We start from the raw sequence: 18317 nt of genomic DNA, 5'->3' as shown, positions 1-18317 counted from the left end.
TGTGGGGATATATATATATATATATATATATATATATATATATATATGTCATTTCTTATTCTAATACGTAAAACTTAGACAAAATTTAGAGCGGACAACACTTTAATTTGATATAGTTTCCCCCATCTTACAGATGTCTGAAACCATAAAAAATGGAGGTGTTGGCTTGTGATAGATCTTGCCAATTATCTACATAAGGCCGCTTCTTGCTTCCTTCTTGCTAACATAATTTTTATTTTATTCAGACAGAAGTTAGATTCCAGTGAGCTCAGGGAACTTTTGGTGCCCTCCCAGATGCTGAGTAGGAATCTATGAATGGTGTGTGTGTGTGTGTGTGTGTGTGTGTTGATTTAATCACCATAAATTTCAATGCACTCTGCCAGTTGTTGGTTTTGACAGATTCCCAAACATGGAGTTCTTATATAATCATGTCCAAATCAGTAAGAATAGGGAGAGGTGTTTCTGAGAAACTTTCTCTTTATATTATGGAGGGAAATTTTCCCAGGGAGTTGTGAGTTACTCCATTGCTGCAGTTGTTTCTCAACTGTGGGAGAATGGCCAAGAGGATCTTAAAAAAAAAAAAAAAAAGAAATGAAAAAAGAATGAATGCCTGACATAATTGTGACCTTGAATTATCCTCAGGGAAACCCACCTTTGGAAATATGTTATATTCGAGAATATCCTTACAATGTAGGCCACTTTTAGTTAAGTATTATATTAGTTTTATCCAGGATATTTGAATTTTCACAGGAGAACAATGATTTCCATTTACCCAGGACCAAAGAGGTGTGTGTATGTATGTAGGTGTGCGTGTGTGTGTGTATACACACATATATATAAATCTTCAGGAGCCCTGCTCCTGATTTCTCAAGTTTGGCTCAAAACATTTTGAATGGGACATACAAAAATCTCTAGGTACTTATATCCAAGCAAATACATATCAAATATATATCAAAGCAAATATATATCTGCTACCCCAATTTTGGGAAAAATTCTTTCGTGTCATCATGAAATGATTCAACAATTACATGAGGAGGAAAAGCCAAAGTACCAAGAAACAAAGGCTTCAGAAAACAAAGGTTCACTTTAGAAAACAGCATTCTAAAACATTAACGAAACTGTCCTTTCCAGGATATAAATATAAAAAGTTATTATTTCTGTAGTTTTTAGAAGGAACAACTTTGAGGGAATATAGCATACAAGAATACTCTTTCCAAACTATCTGTTAACTCTTGTTATCCTCATTATTGAAATTACTGAAACACACTTTTTATAGTGAATAATAATTTGGAAATGAGACTATCAATATTAGGAAAACGGACAGATGTAAGTATGTGTAACATGTGTATGTGTACCATGTACATACAAGGAAGTAAAGGAGATTTGATTGACACTTCAAATCACTCTGATTCATGAATTCCCAGAAAAATAAACATTCTCTTTTCTTTTAAATAGAATGCTGTTTTACTATGTTGACTCTTTTAATCAAAAGTTGTGTGCCATTGATTCAATACACAAATATACATGTTTTAAAACATAAGTATTATACCTGTAAAACCAATAGAGGAAAGTTAGTAGAACTCAGAAGAGTTGGCAGGTTGGACACGAATCCATCTAGGTTGGTTTTGGAGATTATTGACGCCTCCTCTTTCTTACTAAGCCCAATTTGAAACATATCTGCATTGGAACAGTCTTCTGCCTTTTTTGAATGTCAGTTTTTTTGATAGTATATGGCATCACATGCTTGTTTAATGCCATTAGTGCTTTTTTGGACATTTGGGTGTGGGAGGGACAATGAGCATTTGCAACAGAATCTTCCTTTCCATGACTTTTCCAGTGCCATCTGGATTCCTGCATATTCTCTACATGTCTATTCGGAAGGAGAATTAGATAAAAAATAGATAAAAGGATGTAAACATGCAGAAGAAAAGGAAGCACTGTCTTATTCAACTCCCCCAGCCGAGCTGCTTCCTGATCAAAATACTAATATGTGGCAACCAGCAACCTGTCTGTGAAGTCCAAGCCGAGGCATGAGCCTTTGGCAGGATGAAGTGAGTGTATCATTTCCACCTCCTGTCAGCAGCAACTGAGCAATCCAGCCTGCTGATTGGAAGAGCAAATTTTCTTTGTCCTGCACATGTTGTATTTATTCTTCACGAATATCCACAAAACTCAGCAGGGATTTGGCTGAGAGAGTAGGATCACTCCTTGCAGAAAAACTAGTAATAAATCTGGGAGGCTTTGTGAAAGATCTGAAGGCTGCCTTCACGATTTGCCGGAGGAGGTGTGTATAGCCAGGAGTAAGGAGATTATGTAAACTACAGAGAAGAGCCAGGAAGCTTGGCAAGGCAAAATCTAAGTCTGGATGCCCTCTGAATATTCTCTTCACAAGAGGGAGTTACAGGCTGAGAGTCTTGTCTGGGCACATCAGCTTTTTCTTCTACCCTTAGAAGTCAAATAGGAGATGTGCACACTCTTTGTTTTCTTTTTCAATATGGTAGAAATTTAAGACAACTTTTCTATCTCTAATTTGCATAACATGCTCTAAAGATGAGTTTCTATTTTTCTCCCTGACTTTGTCATTCCATAGTACTTATTTGCAATGTTCTCTTAATCCTTTACTTAAAAAAATATCTCTCTCTATATATATATCTATATCTATCTATCTATATCTATATAGATAGATATAGATATTTTGATCTTGGTTTTGTACTTCTTCATTCATAACTATATACAAAAATGTGTTGTTTTTATATACATACCTATAGTTCAATACTTCTGAAAATACATTTTGGGAATGGGTTTTGGAAATGAGAATCCTAAGTGTGCTCAGAGAAATACCTTCCTTCATGTCACTTGGACTGCTTATTTTAAAATGTCAGAGTCCTTACCACCCTCCTCTTCTCACCTACACACAATTGGTATCCTCCAATGCGGGTCCCAAAAAGCTAGCGTCTCAGGAGTTCTGTGCTCCTGATACACACTAACACTTGGACACTGCTGTTGTAGGAGGTTAGTAGGAAGGTAGACTGAGAAAGTCAAAACAAGGTGATGGAAGCTAGAAAAATAAACAAATGAAGTTGATTTTTATTCCCACTTGGTTCTGGCATGGCTGGAACACCACTAAATACATTCCATGTGTGTTTGAGGAGGCTGCTTTACACACAGTATATATTTATGAGGGTATTTTCTTTACAAACCTCGATTTCATAAATAGGAATGGAAAGTTTCTGAAGCTAATTTGGCTGAGTCTGAAAAACAGAACATGTAATCTCATAGGGAGCATCTTTCTGTATAACCTTACAAAGAGAATCATTGTTTTCTATTTACTGCTTCTTTATGGAACTCATCTTCTAATATTGCCTTCTTGTAAAGCATAGATCAGGAAACCAAACCATGCCCTCGGGGAGGAAGGCAAGCTAGGCCAAGATGTTCTCAAATAAAATATATTAATCTAATAATTATAAAGGTGCTTTGATAAAGAGAGGTGCATCTGGGAGTTTGGGTAGGCAGACCTCAGCTTTTATGAAGTTATTTGAAGGAATAATTTACTAGTAACTATAACGTTTACTCTGAAACATGCATTGCTCTCCATGGATTTTCCACGAACTCTATCAACTGCATCAGACTTTTTCTCTCTTCTGAGGAAACATAATTTTCAGCTACAACAAGCACAGAAATGAATAGGAGAATATAGAAATGAGATTTTGACAAGTAGGAGAAAGTTTCCTTCACTTCAATTCTAAGGTAAAAATGCAGATTCCCAGGTTCCCACAGGGCTCAGTTTGCCAGAGATGAGGCTTCTGAAATACTGTTCTTCCTTGACTAAGACAACCATGATTTCTCTTCTGTAGAGTCTCAAGCATAGCAGTGTTTCAGATTGAAGATGATAGGGGAAGTATATTATTGGATTAATTAGATAATTAGCAAAATTCACAGCTGCGCCCTTTGACAACACATTCAATGCCTCTGAGCTAATGAGGCAGACCATAAACTTTCCAAAAATGAAATTTAGAGAAGCATTTATTTATCTGATATTTATTGTGAAAGCTGATAAAAAAGGCCTTGCATTCTAAGAAACTAAGCTGTTGTAGATGGTAATCAAGGGCCTGTTTTCAGAGTCTTGATTTTGTACTTCTTCATTCATAACTATATACAAAAATGTATTGTATATTTATGTTTTTATATGCATATCTATAGTTCAGTTGTAAGATATTTATTACTGGTTTTCATAATTGAACCACTAATGAGGTGGTAGAGATGTAGCCATGTTTCTCCATCAGGCAAAACATAAATCAAAAATCTTGTTACTCTCAAAGGGAGTTGTTATCTCTTTCTCTTTCTTTTTTTTTTCTTTATTCTTTTTTATAGCATACAAGATGAGTTTCCAAGAGGGTAGATATTATTTCCAGACATTTAAATATTCTTTCAAATATCTTCCTAATAAGGAAGTGAATATTTTCTCCTGTTGTCAAAAAGTGCAGCTGTGAGTTTTTCTAATTGCTCAATTAATCTAATGATACACTTTCCCTATCATTATCAAACTAATAAGTTTCAGCATCCAAGTTCTGTTCTTTACTGGAGCTTTCTTGTTTGTTTTTGATAATATTGACTTATGAAATTGTCTACATACTTATTATAATTCAGTAATATAGCCTCTATATGAAAGGATTGGCTTCTGATCTTAGATGGATGTTGCTTTATGCAAAACATCTAGCTTTAACTGCAGCATTTTAAACTTTGTTTGAATTTCTGCTACCACTTTCCTAAAACTATATAATGTCCAAATTAAATTTAAAAATAAATCTAAGAGAAATAATAGGAAGTAAGCTGAAGAACAAATGGATATTGAAAACATTTCTGTCAATTCAGTATTTTATCCCAAAAGTAATGCACCAAGTTTGCCTACTTACATTTTAATGCAAAATAAATCACATCAAAAAAAAAAAAAGTTGCTCTGTGTTGTCATAATGATTTTCAATAATTTTTTTTTTCAATTTGTTTTTGTGAGTTTTCAGAGTAGTAGTCAGTGAGTGTAGGCTTTGCTGGGAGATTGACAAAATTCTCCAGAAATGAAATCAGTTCATAAATGTCCTTTGATATTTTTGTGTTATTTCCCCTATTCCTAATCTCTTCAGCTTTGCCACTTCTTCAGTTCTGTTTTTTTGGGGAAAGACTGATTCTCTGCTGCTTTTTCATGGATTGTAATTCACATGATCACTACTGGTCACTGTCCTCTTCCCTGACATCAGCTCTGTCCTCCACTAATCTTCTGCTGAAAGCCAGGGACAGCGTTACACCAGGGCAGGAATTGTCCAGCTGAACTCCCCTAGTGACACCTTTTGATAGGTAGTACTGTTGTTGACCTTTCACAAGGAAGAAAACTTGGGTAAGAAACTTGAAAGGACCTAGAGCAACCAGGCAGCCGCGGGTCTTGTTCCACGCTCAGGAAGTTAGTCCTGCGCTGTATTGCCATCGTCCTGATGGAATTACTACTCCCAAAGATGAATTTGCCACTGATTCTGCTTGTGCTCTGATATGAACAGCAGCTCTCTGTTTCCTAGTCCTAGGGAACGGGAAGCCTTATTAAATTGCCGTTTTTGATCAGCTTGTTGAGTTCCCTTTGAAATTTGTTCAGAGTTCCTTTCTTGGTTCCTGTCACATCATTACAATTTAGCGAGTTTGATCTTTGTTCTAGTTACAAAGGTAGATCTGTGAGCAAAGCTTCTTGAAGGTCCCATGTCCTTTCTCTCTCACCTGCAATTAAAAAAAAAAAAAAGTTTCCATATAATGTGCTCATTTTCTAGAATGAGGGATTTTGAGGACAGAAAAAGAAAATGTGAGTCTTGCTATGCCGTTATGGTAGTGCATTGATCAATATTAAGTATATGAATAACTAATTTTATAATTAATTTCCAATATATTTTTTCATCATTAAAAAATGAAATAAATTATAGAAAAAGTTTAAAAACTTTGAAATTCCTTACTGCCAATTTACTCTATTAATAATTAACAGACTTTGAATTTTTGCTATTGCTTTCTGCTGTGTTTTGACATTGAGTAGAATATATATAATATTAAAAGTTTACTGACAGTATATTCTTTGAACTATTTTATAATTTATCCATTCATATACCTTTCTTATTTATTTCTGTTTTCATTTTTTGGAGGATATACTTTCAGCCTCTGACATCAATTTTTAACAAAACAATTTTTCTATATTAAGGATTGCATTTTTAAAAGAGAGAAATCAAAGCTAAGTCAGCCAAGAAAAATTAAAACAAAGCACTTATACATGACTTACAGAAGCTTAAAAAAGTATTTTACTCCTTCAACTGTTTTGGATGACATGTAGTTTAAAGCCCATCAACCTGAACTTCAAGTTTTATGTCTTGACCACTGTCAGTATTTTGAGGAGGAGATTATTCACATGCCATTCAGGACCTAAACATGTTTTTATCATCACTGCCAACAAAGTCATAAATAACAAATGTCATATGTCAAAATCTTGGTATACATCAGAAGAATACTAATAGCCACAAAAAAAAAGAAAGAAAAGAAAAGAAAGAGAGAGAGAGGGAAAAAAAAACAATGTAAATGTAATCTAGTCAAGTTGCATTAGGAGTTTTAAACTTGGTTTGTCTATTAGCTTGGCTGGGTCTCTTTGGAGAAATAAAATCTTCCTTTAGCTCTGTTTCCCCAACAGATAAATGAAATATCTGGACCTAATAATATTTTGAGTCTCTGAAGCTTTAAAATTCTATTGTTTCCTGCTTGAAGCATTTGGCTTATGTGTGGGAAAGATGTTTAATAAGTTACCTCTATCCTCCAAAATGAGGATTTCTTTTTTCTTAACACAGACAGCAGGCATGCCCCATGCAAAGATTTCCTTTCTAATAATATTTTTTAATACAAGAAATATTATCTCAAAAAAGCACCCATCTGCATTCTACATGTTTGCTTTGGAGCTCATGCTCTTGCTCTTATTTGGCAAAGTAAACAAACATTCTGGTGGGGTTAAGGATTAATGGTAAGGAATTGCATGACTGTACAGCATGTAACCTTGAGGGAAGAGATCAAGGGAAATGTCAGTCAAACACCTGCCCTTAGTGCAGTTGCTAATTAATTCGTGAACATTGACTCGGGTTGCAGATTTGCTAGTGTACAAGGGAATCAAGTCCCATCCTATAAATACTGCCTTGATTTAATGAGGCTTTAATAGGATTAAATGGTTTTAACTTTATGACTTCATGTTTTTGATTATGGTTGTGTGGTTCTTTTTGATATGGATAGATATGAATTTCACTGAGTTTTAACAGTCGACTCTAAAGGAAGGGTAAGCAGAAATAAAGGGAAGAATGTGTCATTAGCTCACTAACTGTTTTCAGGAATTTAAAAATAAAATCTAAATTTAAAATAGTCTGGGGCTATTTAATAGTAAACATAAGTTACATAAGGTCTCTCTCTAAATAATTACCGCCTACTAGAATAAACTGTTTTCTACTATTGCAAGTGAGTCAGAGCTATTTTGTCACATTCAGGGCTCAAATTTATGCAGAGCTTGATTATAAATCATTTTATATTGTATTTGGCTATCTTATATAAATCATTTTATATTGTATTTGGCTATCTTATTTTAGATGACATGCTGATGATAACTGTTGTCATTTTAGAAATATTTTAGTGTAAAATGAGAATATTTCTGATTTGGTTTTGGTTACTATGAGTTTCTATTATTAAAATTTGACTTGGAATTCTCAGAAAAGTCAAAAAGTAATTTTGTTGTGCTATTATTTTTACATGTTTAAATGACACTATCATATCATTGACAAGTAAGGTTTGAGCTTCAGTTCAGGCTTCTTTATATCATTGCTATTGTTATTAATATTACTATTGTCATCTTTGTTATTATCAGTATTTTTGTCCAGATAATTGAAATTTACTATTCAAAATATGTATATGTGTACATAGACAGATACAGATAGGTGGGTCTATGTTTTTAAGTCTATACCTACTGTGAAATGAGGTAATTGTACAAATGAAATCATATGACTCCCCAGCAATAAAACAATTCAACCACTTTCTATTTATCATTGGATTAAAGACTGTAATTCTTGATTTTGAACCATGTTCTTGATCCAGCCCATCTTTCTAACCTACAGAATTCTAGTCTCTACTGTGATAAATATGACAAATAAAATCCTTGTTATTAAAGACAAAACGTATAGTACAAGAAGGAAGACAGATGATAAATGAGTAAAGTACTGAAAAAGGGGGGTATTTTTGGGTAGTGACATGTATCCTGAAGCCAATAACCCAAGCGAATCCACAGAGAGTGGCTAAGGTACAATCTGCTTGGCTCTGGGGCCTCTAGTAGCCTCTATAAGTAGCTCCTAAGAAATTTGAGTTGAGTTGGGGATTGACAACACAAAGAAGCTAGCCTTGCAAAGTTTGAGAAGATGAGTATCCAACAGGGAGAGCAGCTAGTTCTTCAAGGAAGGAGGAAGCTTGGCAGTATCAAGAGATTGTCAGGAGCATAGTCAGGTAAGCAGATACTACTAAGCTGTCAGTCAAGGGCAGATCATGCCATAGGTTTCCCATACAGTGTTATGAAATTGCCTCTGACCATCCAGTTCCCTGATCTATTTCTAGTTCCTGAAGTTAAGTACGTTGATTTGAGGCCCACAAACCTTATGCTTGTATGTATTCCTAGCTTCTAGCAGAATGCCTCACCCAGAGTAAGAGCTTCACAGGTACTTGTTAAATGGCAGAAGGCCTTTTTTTCCACCAACTCATACCTGAATTGATAAACAGCACAGCTATTATGCTTCCCAACCTCCTACTATTTGAGACAGCTAGTTTTGATTGACTTCCAGATATTATTCCGTGTGTGTGTGTGTGTCTTGCCCACTTTTCAATTAGAGCTCAGAAAGCAAGATTCTCACTTTGCAGCTGCAATGGTCAGATGAGCCTGTTCTAGTCATTAAGACCAGCAACCAGAAAAAAAGAACTAGTTCTCTTCTCCTTTTGTTGCCCTGATCACCTATGTTGTCTCCACCTTTGGACACAGTCGCAAGGTTGTTACACCTGAAGTAGAGGCAGCCATCTTGCTACCATGAGTAAAAAAAAAAAAAAAAAAATCCAAAAAAATAGCAAAGCTGCCAACCCAGGCCCCTGATACTGTGAAGCTCTGAACTAAACCACAATTCTTACATCAGAGTTCTAGTCAAGCACACTATGAACATTTAGATGGTTGATGATTGAGAATTGTATAATTTACTTCCCAACCGTATTTCCCCAACTGATTGCTATGTACATAATTTTCCAAGGGCTTTTCTTATTCTCTCAGAGAACTCACCTCTGACATCAGACTGGTATGATCAAAGATGTTTCTCATAAAAACTGTTGGTCGGTTCCATATCAAACTCCACATCTACAGAAGGCAAGCTTCTTACTCAGTGCTTTTCTGATATTGGCCATTTGCTCTTGGTATCACTTGTTTCTAGCTGGCTTCCTATGCCTGACCCCTTTCTCTTGTGACTTTTGCAGGCACAGAAAAGAAGTATAACTTTTGTTGCAAATATTTTCTTGCTGTATGGTAAATAATTAATTAGGTACCTAGTTCATTTGTATGTTCACCACAGGACAATTTGCTTTTGAAAACAGGAAAGTCCTCTTTATTTCTAGCTTCTCCAGAAGAAGAGGTATTTATCATCTTCCTCTCATAGTTGTCCAGTTTAGCTACTTCAGCTGAATTCAGCTACTCCTATTTGAATGTGTAGTTGCGGTTTTCTAGACTCTCAGAGCAATGTGAGAAAATCAAAATCTATCCTCATTTCATGTTTACAAGTGCTTTTAAATTTTCTAGTGCCCACCAGGCTCAGCCTTTGACCATCATTCTGTCTTCAAGCATGACTGATGCTATTAATAATTTTCCAACAAAAAAGACCTCACTTCACACTGTCTTCTACCCCCTGCTAATTCAAAGCTTTCTCCCATTGTCATCAGTGACATATTCTAATATTACTTTTTATTAATACCTATGGTGAAAGAGTACCCTCAAGATGTCTCAAGATGTTTGTCTTTTGAATTGTGCCTTTCATGCTTTATCATTTTGTGGAAGATTCTTAATTTCTATGATTTCTTTGTTAGTAGAAATTGTGTGCTTGTGTGTTCTCCCAAGACTTCTTGCCATATTGTCTTGCTCTAAATGCTTTTTCTTTGTTTCCTTCAGGAGATAGTGTGTTGCTTGAGGGGAGGACTCTCATGACATTCTTCCTGGTGTCTTCAGTTCCAAGGTTGGAGGCCAGTACACAGCAAGAAAGCCATGTTAGGTGAATCATTGAGTGAGCGAATGAGTATGTACAGATTGCTTGCCATATGTTGTGCCCATGGTGACTTTATATTTCTGGGTAGCGGAAGGTTTATTTGTCAAGTCTGTGATATTACTGAGGAACTATTATCTCTGGCATAGGTTAGGACACTTTTTAATATGATCTAACTTTTTTTTTTGTAACTAATTTTCCACATAAAAAGTAACAAATGCTCTTCCTTTTAAAATCAAATTTTAATTTATGTAATACAATATGCTTAGGCAAACCATAATCTAATCAATATCTCTGGCCTTCTGGTCACAAATGCTGTGGGTAGGTGTTAGATGCACTCCATAGTCTATATTATAGGAGACTTTTTGGCAAATTAATATAATATTTTGATTAGGCTTTGTAAATCTTCATTCTTTTGTGTTATATCCTTTTCTATCTATTCCTGCTATTTCAGTCATGCTGATAGGGGTAAAAAAAAAGAATTTATCTAAGTTAGACATTAATGAGACTATGTCCCTTCATTTCTTCATAAAGAAAAGCAACAGCAAACCTAGGTAAAGAGTTACCAAGTAGAAGAATTACAATGGGAAGGGTTTCTGAGGTATCTAGATGTGTAGCTTGCCTTTACTGCTAAAGGTACCTGAGACCATTAACTTACAAGGAGAAATGTTTTATTTTGGCTCCTGGTCTGGAGGGTCCAATCCATGACCAGTTGGGCCCATGACTCTGGTCCTCTGGGGATGCAACGCATCATGGCAGAAAGACATGTTGGAGCAAAGTCCCACACCTCATCAACCAGGAAGCAGGAGAGAGAGCAGGAACCAGGGTTACACAGTCCCGTTTGTGGGCACACTCCCAGTGACTTAAGGACCTCCCACAAGGTCCCACTATGGAAGGTTTAGCACTTCCCAGAAGAATCAACTGGGACCTTCTTTTTTAACACATAGACCACTGGGACACTGAAGATCTAAATGATGGCTTTAGTCTTCCCTTTACACTTACCAAAATGAATGTAGACTAGAGCCTGGACTTTGGCCCTTTGCAGGTACACCATATAAGGACAGAATAGCCAACAATCACAGTGGACATATATCCCAGCCAGAATAACCAAACTCCTAGGAAGCAGAAGACATAAAAGAAGATGTCAAAATGCACAATCTCAGAGGAGTAGTTATTTAAACAGGAGATTGAGAATTTAACATGATACATACTATGTAAAGTGGGGAAGGGTAAATAATAACAATAAGAAATGAGAAAAAATTGGTAAAGGGAACCAATGGGAAATAGGGGAAATACAATAATTACAGAAAGAATGCAATTATTGACCTGTGTATCTGGAAGAGTACAGATAAAACATAAATTAGTCAGTGAAGGATCAAATTTAGAAACTTTTTCAGAAGGCTACAATTAAGGACAGAGAGATGGGTTTTAAATCAGCAGAAATACTGTGCATATAAATAAGTCAGATTAGCCAATGAGAACACTTAGTCTCTCAGAATAGGTGGAAAATATATAAATAAAAGCAATATCTAACAGCAGGTCATCTCCAATATATTTTTAAAAAGACATAAATTTTTGTCAAATATGTTCTAGGTAAGTACCTGCTTATGGAGAACATTAGTGACTATCTAATATAAAAGAATGTGACTTAGGAAAATAATTCAAAAGGTCAAAGAGTATATGTTATTCTGGTAGAAAGACTAAAGAATAATAGTCTATAAATCAACATGAACTTGTATATACCCAAAATAAATAAAGCTTCAACACTCAGAATTGGACATACATAAATCTACCATTGTTGTTCAAAATTTTCACGTACTATTTGTAGAAATAGATCAGGTAAAATTAAGAGATATGAAATGTTTGACCTATACACTTCATATATTTTAAATTAATATTAGTGCTAGAATTGATACATAGACATTTAAGATTTGAACATTGTGTGTGTGTGTGTGTGTGTGTGCATGTATGTGTTGACAGAGGGAGAATTTATATTCAAAATTCAAAGAATGTCCCAGAGGCTTTGGAGCCTGAGTCAGGAGGATCTTGAGTTCAAAGCCAACCTCAGCAACTTAGTGAGACCTTGTTTCTAAATAAAATATTAAAAAGGGCTAAGGAAGTGTTCAATGGTTAAATGTTCCTGGGTTCCATCCCCAATACCAAAAAAAAAAATAAAAGAAAACAAAACAAAATCAAAGAATGTTTTCTTTTTAAACATATAAGCAATATTTACAAAATAAAGCATCTTTTGGGCCATAAAGACAACCTAACAAACAGAATTAATGCAATTCTAAAGCTGTTGAATATCCATTTTTCTAAGACTCTATGATGCATTCTATTTTATTCAACAAAATTATTTTATAACCAGTGATACTGTGGAAATTCAATTGCATCAACAAAGAGCATTGTTGTAGATAAAAGTGATATTTTCTATCCTAATATCATACACAAACAAAAAATTGCTTTCTATGGTATTTTAGACTTCTCTAATGATCAGTTTTTAAGCACTTTTGTAAAATAAGCATGTTGCTTTAGTATATGTGTCCTTTGTGCTGTATTACTTATATGTGACATGTAGTGTTAATAATATTATCATTGAAATCTCAGTAAAAATTCCATGCAATAAATAATATACCAGTTTAGCAAATGAAGAAATTGAGGTATGAAAAAAAAAACTACATGACTTTTCAGCAACTGGACAGAGCTAAATATGAACCATGAACACTTATTCCAAATTCTGGGAATTCCCTAGAGACCAGGAGTATTACATGAGACTAGGTCTAGGTTCATGAGAAGCATCCAGGAAATACATGTTGAACTGATTCAAATGCCTTTACTGTAATGAAATCCTGACCACAAAAACAAAGGTTAAATATCAATTCCACTATGGGTACAAAATAATTTAAGATAACAGCAAAATAAATCTCAATACTAGTCTGCATACAACTGTGTGCAAAACCACTGTTCTAGCAAGGAGCCACGTGTATCCTTGCAAGGCACAGTTTTCCTGAGTGCATGTGGTAATTACAGCCATAAGATCTGAGTAAATCAATTCTTTAATGTAGTAATGGCATTGCAAGGGTAGTAATGGTAACATTAATAACAATAACCATAATCCCATGAAAGTTTAGAAACATAAAGTCTTATAGAGACTATGCAGCTATTTGCTAAATGTATTTTTTAAAGGGGGAATAATTTACTTTTATTGGCTTTGACCCAACAAAATATTAATATCTTTACATCATTTTTATCTTGCTAATAAAAGAGTTCAGAATTTTTAACATATTCTTCCTAGGCAATGCTCCAAATCTCACCCTCTATTTGGTATTACAGTATCAGTAATTGGTGTCTCACGTTAACATTTATTTAAAGCTGCTGATTTAACATTTAAAAATTCCGAGGTTAATGGATCTGTATTCACAGATCCATTAACCTCAATAAAAACAAATGGAACCTCTTGTGAACTAAAATCAGTTCAGATCATGGATATGCTTTCTGTAATACTCACAACATTTAGATGGTCCTGCTAAAATGTCAGGTCAGAGAAAGGTCTACTATCAGCAATATTCAAGGTGATTTTCAGTTTTTGCCATTGTTGTGGTCCTATGCAAAGAAGCACAGCTTCTCTATAAGGTGTGGTCCCTATAAAAAATGGCTTGGACAAAGTACTTTGGCTGATACTCATGTATCTTTACAATCTTTCAATATTGTGTTTCTCTAAAATGCTGACTTTATAAATCCCACCATTTCTCAGTACTTGAGAGCATTAAATTTTTGGAAATTCATCTGATCTAAGTTCTCTCTTTCAGGAAAATGCAGTAAAGTAGCCGGAAAAGAAAAAGAAAAAAGAAAGGAAGAAAACAAAACAAAACAAACTTGCATAGCATAGGTACTACAAACAAATATTTGAGAATGAGAAGATTCGAGTGTTACTGCTCCCTAGAAATGTGGGCTTAGACAAATCAAAACTGTCTCTGAGTGTGCATTGACCCATGATGCCATTCAAGAGAAAGGTGCCTTTGTTTTGATTTGGTTTTGTTGTGTTTTTTACTTGCTTAGCATTTTGATGTTTAAAACAGTTTTTCTCCTAAATTAATCAGGTATAACACAGGTACAATTTACAAACTTTAAATATACAATTCAGATGAAGTATTAGAATGCCGTCAACATCCTAAAAGTTTTTAATATTTTTAGTAATTTTAATTTTTTAACAGATACAATCATCTGTACATATTTCCTCAGTACATACCCGATGCTGGAGGAGAAACCATTATTCTAACTTCTGACTTGATTGAATGAAATAATTCAAAATGTTATGCTTTTATCCAGTTCACTCACTTGTAGCTGTCCGTAAGATGCACTCATGCTCCCAGTTGCAGCCACAGCTGGTTATATATATAGTCTATTATTGCATTGGTTTACCACAGTTTACACATCCATTCTCCTGTTGATGAAGATTTGGACGACTTTTAATTTTAAGCCAGTTTGAAGAATGTCTTTTCCCCCTTCTTGGGTACTAGGGATTGAACTGAGGGGGACTTGGCCACTAAACCACATGCCCAGCCTATTTTGTATTTTATTTAGAGACAGGGTCTCACTGAGTTGCTTAGTGCCTCACTTTTGCTGAGGCTGGCTTTGAACTCAGGATCTTCCTGTCTCAATCTCCCAAGGTGCTGGGATTACAGGTGTGTACCACTGTGCCCTTTTTAAAATAGCAGTTTCTTATGATTGTGGTTGTAGTCTCTGAGAGAGAGATAAAAAACAAAAACAAACAAACAAATAAACAAAAAAAAACATACAAACACTGTAGGGGAAAGAAAAAGAACTCTTTTGCCCTCTTTAATTCTTATGTGGGCTTTGGCTGGATAAAGAATCCCAATTAACACAAGAGCTGATTAACAAAAGAAAAACATAAAATCTTATTAATTTAATAAATTTAATTTCCCCACTGCCCTGATTATCAGCTAGTGGTGATCAAGGCTGTTTTCCAATCTTGGTGTGTGAAGGTTGTCTTTCCCAAAAGAATATTCCTGGCTTGCTCCATGGAGTGAAAGCCAGGTCAAATGTTCCTTTCAAGTTACAAGTTCTGAAGTGATTTCATCTTGAAATAATCAATATTTACCTATTCTGCATATTTTGCTTTAACTCCTTCAATGCCAACATGCTCTCAATAATCCTCCCACCTTTTAGCAGTTGTGTTAGTTTTCTAGGGCTAAACAGTAATCTCCCTCAATTTTAGCAGCTTGAAACAGCATTTATTATTCATAACTATTTTCAACATTAGAACTTGTTCTCAGCTGGGATAGGCAATTCTACTCCACAAGCTATTGGCCAGGGTTACTTGCTAGCTGGTTTCACCTAGTCAGGGAGCGGGACTGGAAGACCTAAGACCTAAGAAGGTCTCAATCATTTCTCCCCTAAGTAGTTTTGACAGGTGGCTAGCTAGCAATTTCTCACAAAATTATGGATTGTGGTTCATTGCATCTTCAAAACAAAGAAATTGTTAAGCTTCTTACAGATTAATCTTGGGACTGAAATATGGTAACTTCTAATGCCATTTCTTGCATTCTGTTTCAGAGAAAAGAATGTAGTCTCCCTGTCTTTATGGTCACAGTATATTCCATATACAGGAAAGAAAAGATTCACAAATATGTTGTAAATATTTTACAATATGTGTCCACAGTAACTTATATTCCTCCTCCTTGAAAAATATCTTCACCCTCACCTTCAAAATTCTCACCACATTGTGACATTATCTCATAGTAGTCCTGAGATCAGTTATATGCTCATCTCTATCTAGGTTGTTCTAGGGCTTCCAAATGTTCATTTTTGAGTCCCAGTTCTCTTCCTAAGAATACTTCTGTATACCTAGAGGTTATTGAAATTTCCCCCTGACACTTCCATTAAAAAAAAAAAAGATAATGAATTGATTTCACAGCTGGATATCTTTTCTAACTTGGTTCTTAGTTTTAGAAGAGTGGGGTCCCAATGAAGTACTTCTATCTCTTTAGTCTAAGCTATTGGTACTTTCATCTGTACATATCTCTTAAAAATGTATTTCCAGTTGTATTCCTAAGTCCTTGATCCATTTTGAGTTGATTTTTGTGTATCAGAGATAGGGGTTTAATTTCATTTTGTTGCATATGGATTTCTAGTTTTCCCAGCACCATTTGTTGAAGAGGCTATCTTTTCTCTAATGCATGTTTTTGGTGCTTTTGTCTAATATAAGATAATTGTAAGTTTGTGGGTTTAGTCTCTGTGTCCTCTATTCTGTACCATTAATCTACCTGTCTGTTTTGGTGCCAATACCATGCTGTCTTTGTTACTATTGCTCTGTAGTATAGTTTAAGGTCTGATATAGTGATGCCACCTGCTTCACTCTTCCTGCTAAGGATTGTTTTAGCTATTCTGGGTCTCTTATTTTTCCAGATAAATTTCATGATTGTTTTTTCTGTTTCTATGAGGAACACTATTGGGATTTTCTTTAGGGTTCTGTAGTTTTCATTGCATACATCTTTCACCTCTTTCTTTAAGTTGATTCTCAAGTATTTTTTTTAAGTTATTGTAAATGGGGTAGTTTTCTTCATTTCCCTCTCAGAGGATTTGTCACTGATATACAGAAATGACTTGGATTTATGGGTGTTGATTTTATAATGTGCTACTTTGCTGAATTCATTTACTAGTTCTAGAAGTTTTCTGGTGGAGCTTTTTGGGTCTTCTAGGTATAGAATCATATCGTTAGCAAATAGTGTTAATTTAAGTTCTTCTTTTCCTATACGTATTCCCTTTAATTTCTTTCATCTGTCCAATTGCTCTGGCCAGTGTTTCAAGGACTATGTTAAATAGAAGTGGTGAAAGAGGGCATCCCTGTCTTGTTCCAGTTTTTAGAGGGAATGCCTTCAATTTTTCTCCATTTAGAATGATATTAGCCTGGGGCTTAGCGTAGATAGCCTTTAAGATGTTGAGATATGTTCCTGTTATCCCTAGTTTTTCTAGTGTTTTGAACATGAAGGGGTTCTGTATTTTGTCAAATGCTTTTTCTGTGTCTATTGAGATGATCATATGATTCTTATCTTTGAGTCTATTGATGTGATGAATTACATTTATTGATTTCCTTATGTTGAACCAACCTTGCATACCTGGAATGAATCCCACTAGATCATGGTGCATGATCTTTTTGATGTTTTTGGATTTAATTTGCCAGAATTTTATTGAGAATTTTTGCATCTATGTTAGTAGGCCCTAATCTCCATCTTGTGGGATTAGGCCCCAACTTCCTTAATAAGACTCCTATAGCACAAGAATTAAAATCAAGAATCAATAAATAGGATGGACTCAAACTAAAAAGTTTCTTCTCAGCAAAAGAAACAATCTGTGAGGTGAATAGAGAGCATCTTGGGAGCAAATTTTTACCCCTCACACATCAGATAGAGCACTAATCTCTAGGGTATATAGAGAACTCAAAAAGCTAAACACCAAAAAATAAATAACCCAATCAATAAGTGGGCCAAGGACCTGAACAGACACTTCTCAGAAGAGGATATTCAGTCAATCAACAGATATATGAAAAAATGTTCATAATTTCTAGCAATTAGAGAAATGCAAATCAAAACTATTCTAAGATTTCACCTCACTCCAGTCTGAATGCAGCTATCAAGAATACAAACAATAATAAGTGTTGGCGAAGAAGTGGGGAAAAAGGCACACTCACACATTGCTGATGGGACTGTAAATTGGTGCAATCAATCTGGAAAGCAGTATGGAGATTCCTTGGAAAACTTTGAATGGAACCACCATTTGACCAAGCTCTCTCCTTGGTCTATACCTAAAGGCCTTAAAAAGAGCATACTACAGGGACACAGCCACATCAATGTTTATAGCAGCACAATTCACAATAGCTAAACTGTGGAACCAACCTAAATGCCCTTTAGTAGATGAATGGATGTGGCATATATACACAGTGGAACATTACTCAACAATAAAAGAGAATAA

At 35.0% G+C, this 18317-nt stretch overlaps 1 long non-coding RNA gene across 1 annotated transcript; it reads right to left on the bottom strand.

Annotated features, from left to right (window-relative positions):
* Positions 1-4354: 4354 nt before the first annotated feature.
* Positions 4355-9524, bottom strand: LOC125620192. Its single transcript, XR_007351792.1, has 2 exons — positions 9359-9524; positions 4355-5757 (listed from the first exon to the last, which is right to left on the bottom strand). It is a non-coding gene; the product is annotated as an uncharacterized LOC125620192 (long non-coding RNA).
* Positions 9525-18317: the final 8793 nt, after the last annotated feature.

The sequence above is a fragment of the Marmota marmota genome, unplaced genomic scaffold (assembly GCF_001458135.2).
Source record: "Marmota marmota marmota unplaced genomic scaffold, marMar, whole genome shotgun sequence".
NCBI classification, from domain to species: domain Eukaryota; kingdom Metazoa; phylum Chordata; class Mammalia; order Rodentia; family Sciuridae; genus Marmota; species Marmota marmota.
This window is presented reverse-complemented; position numbering and strand designations above follow the sequence as displayed.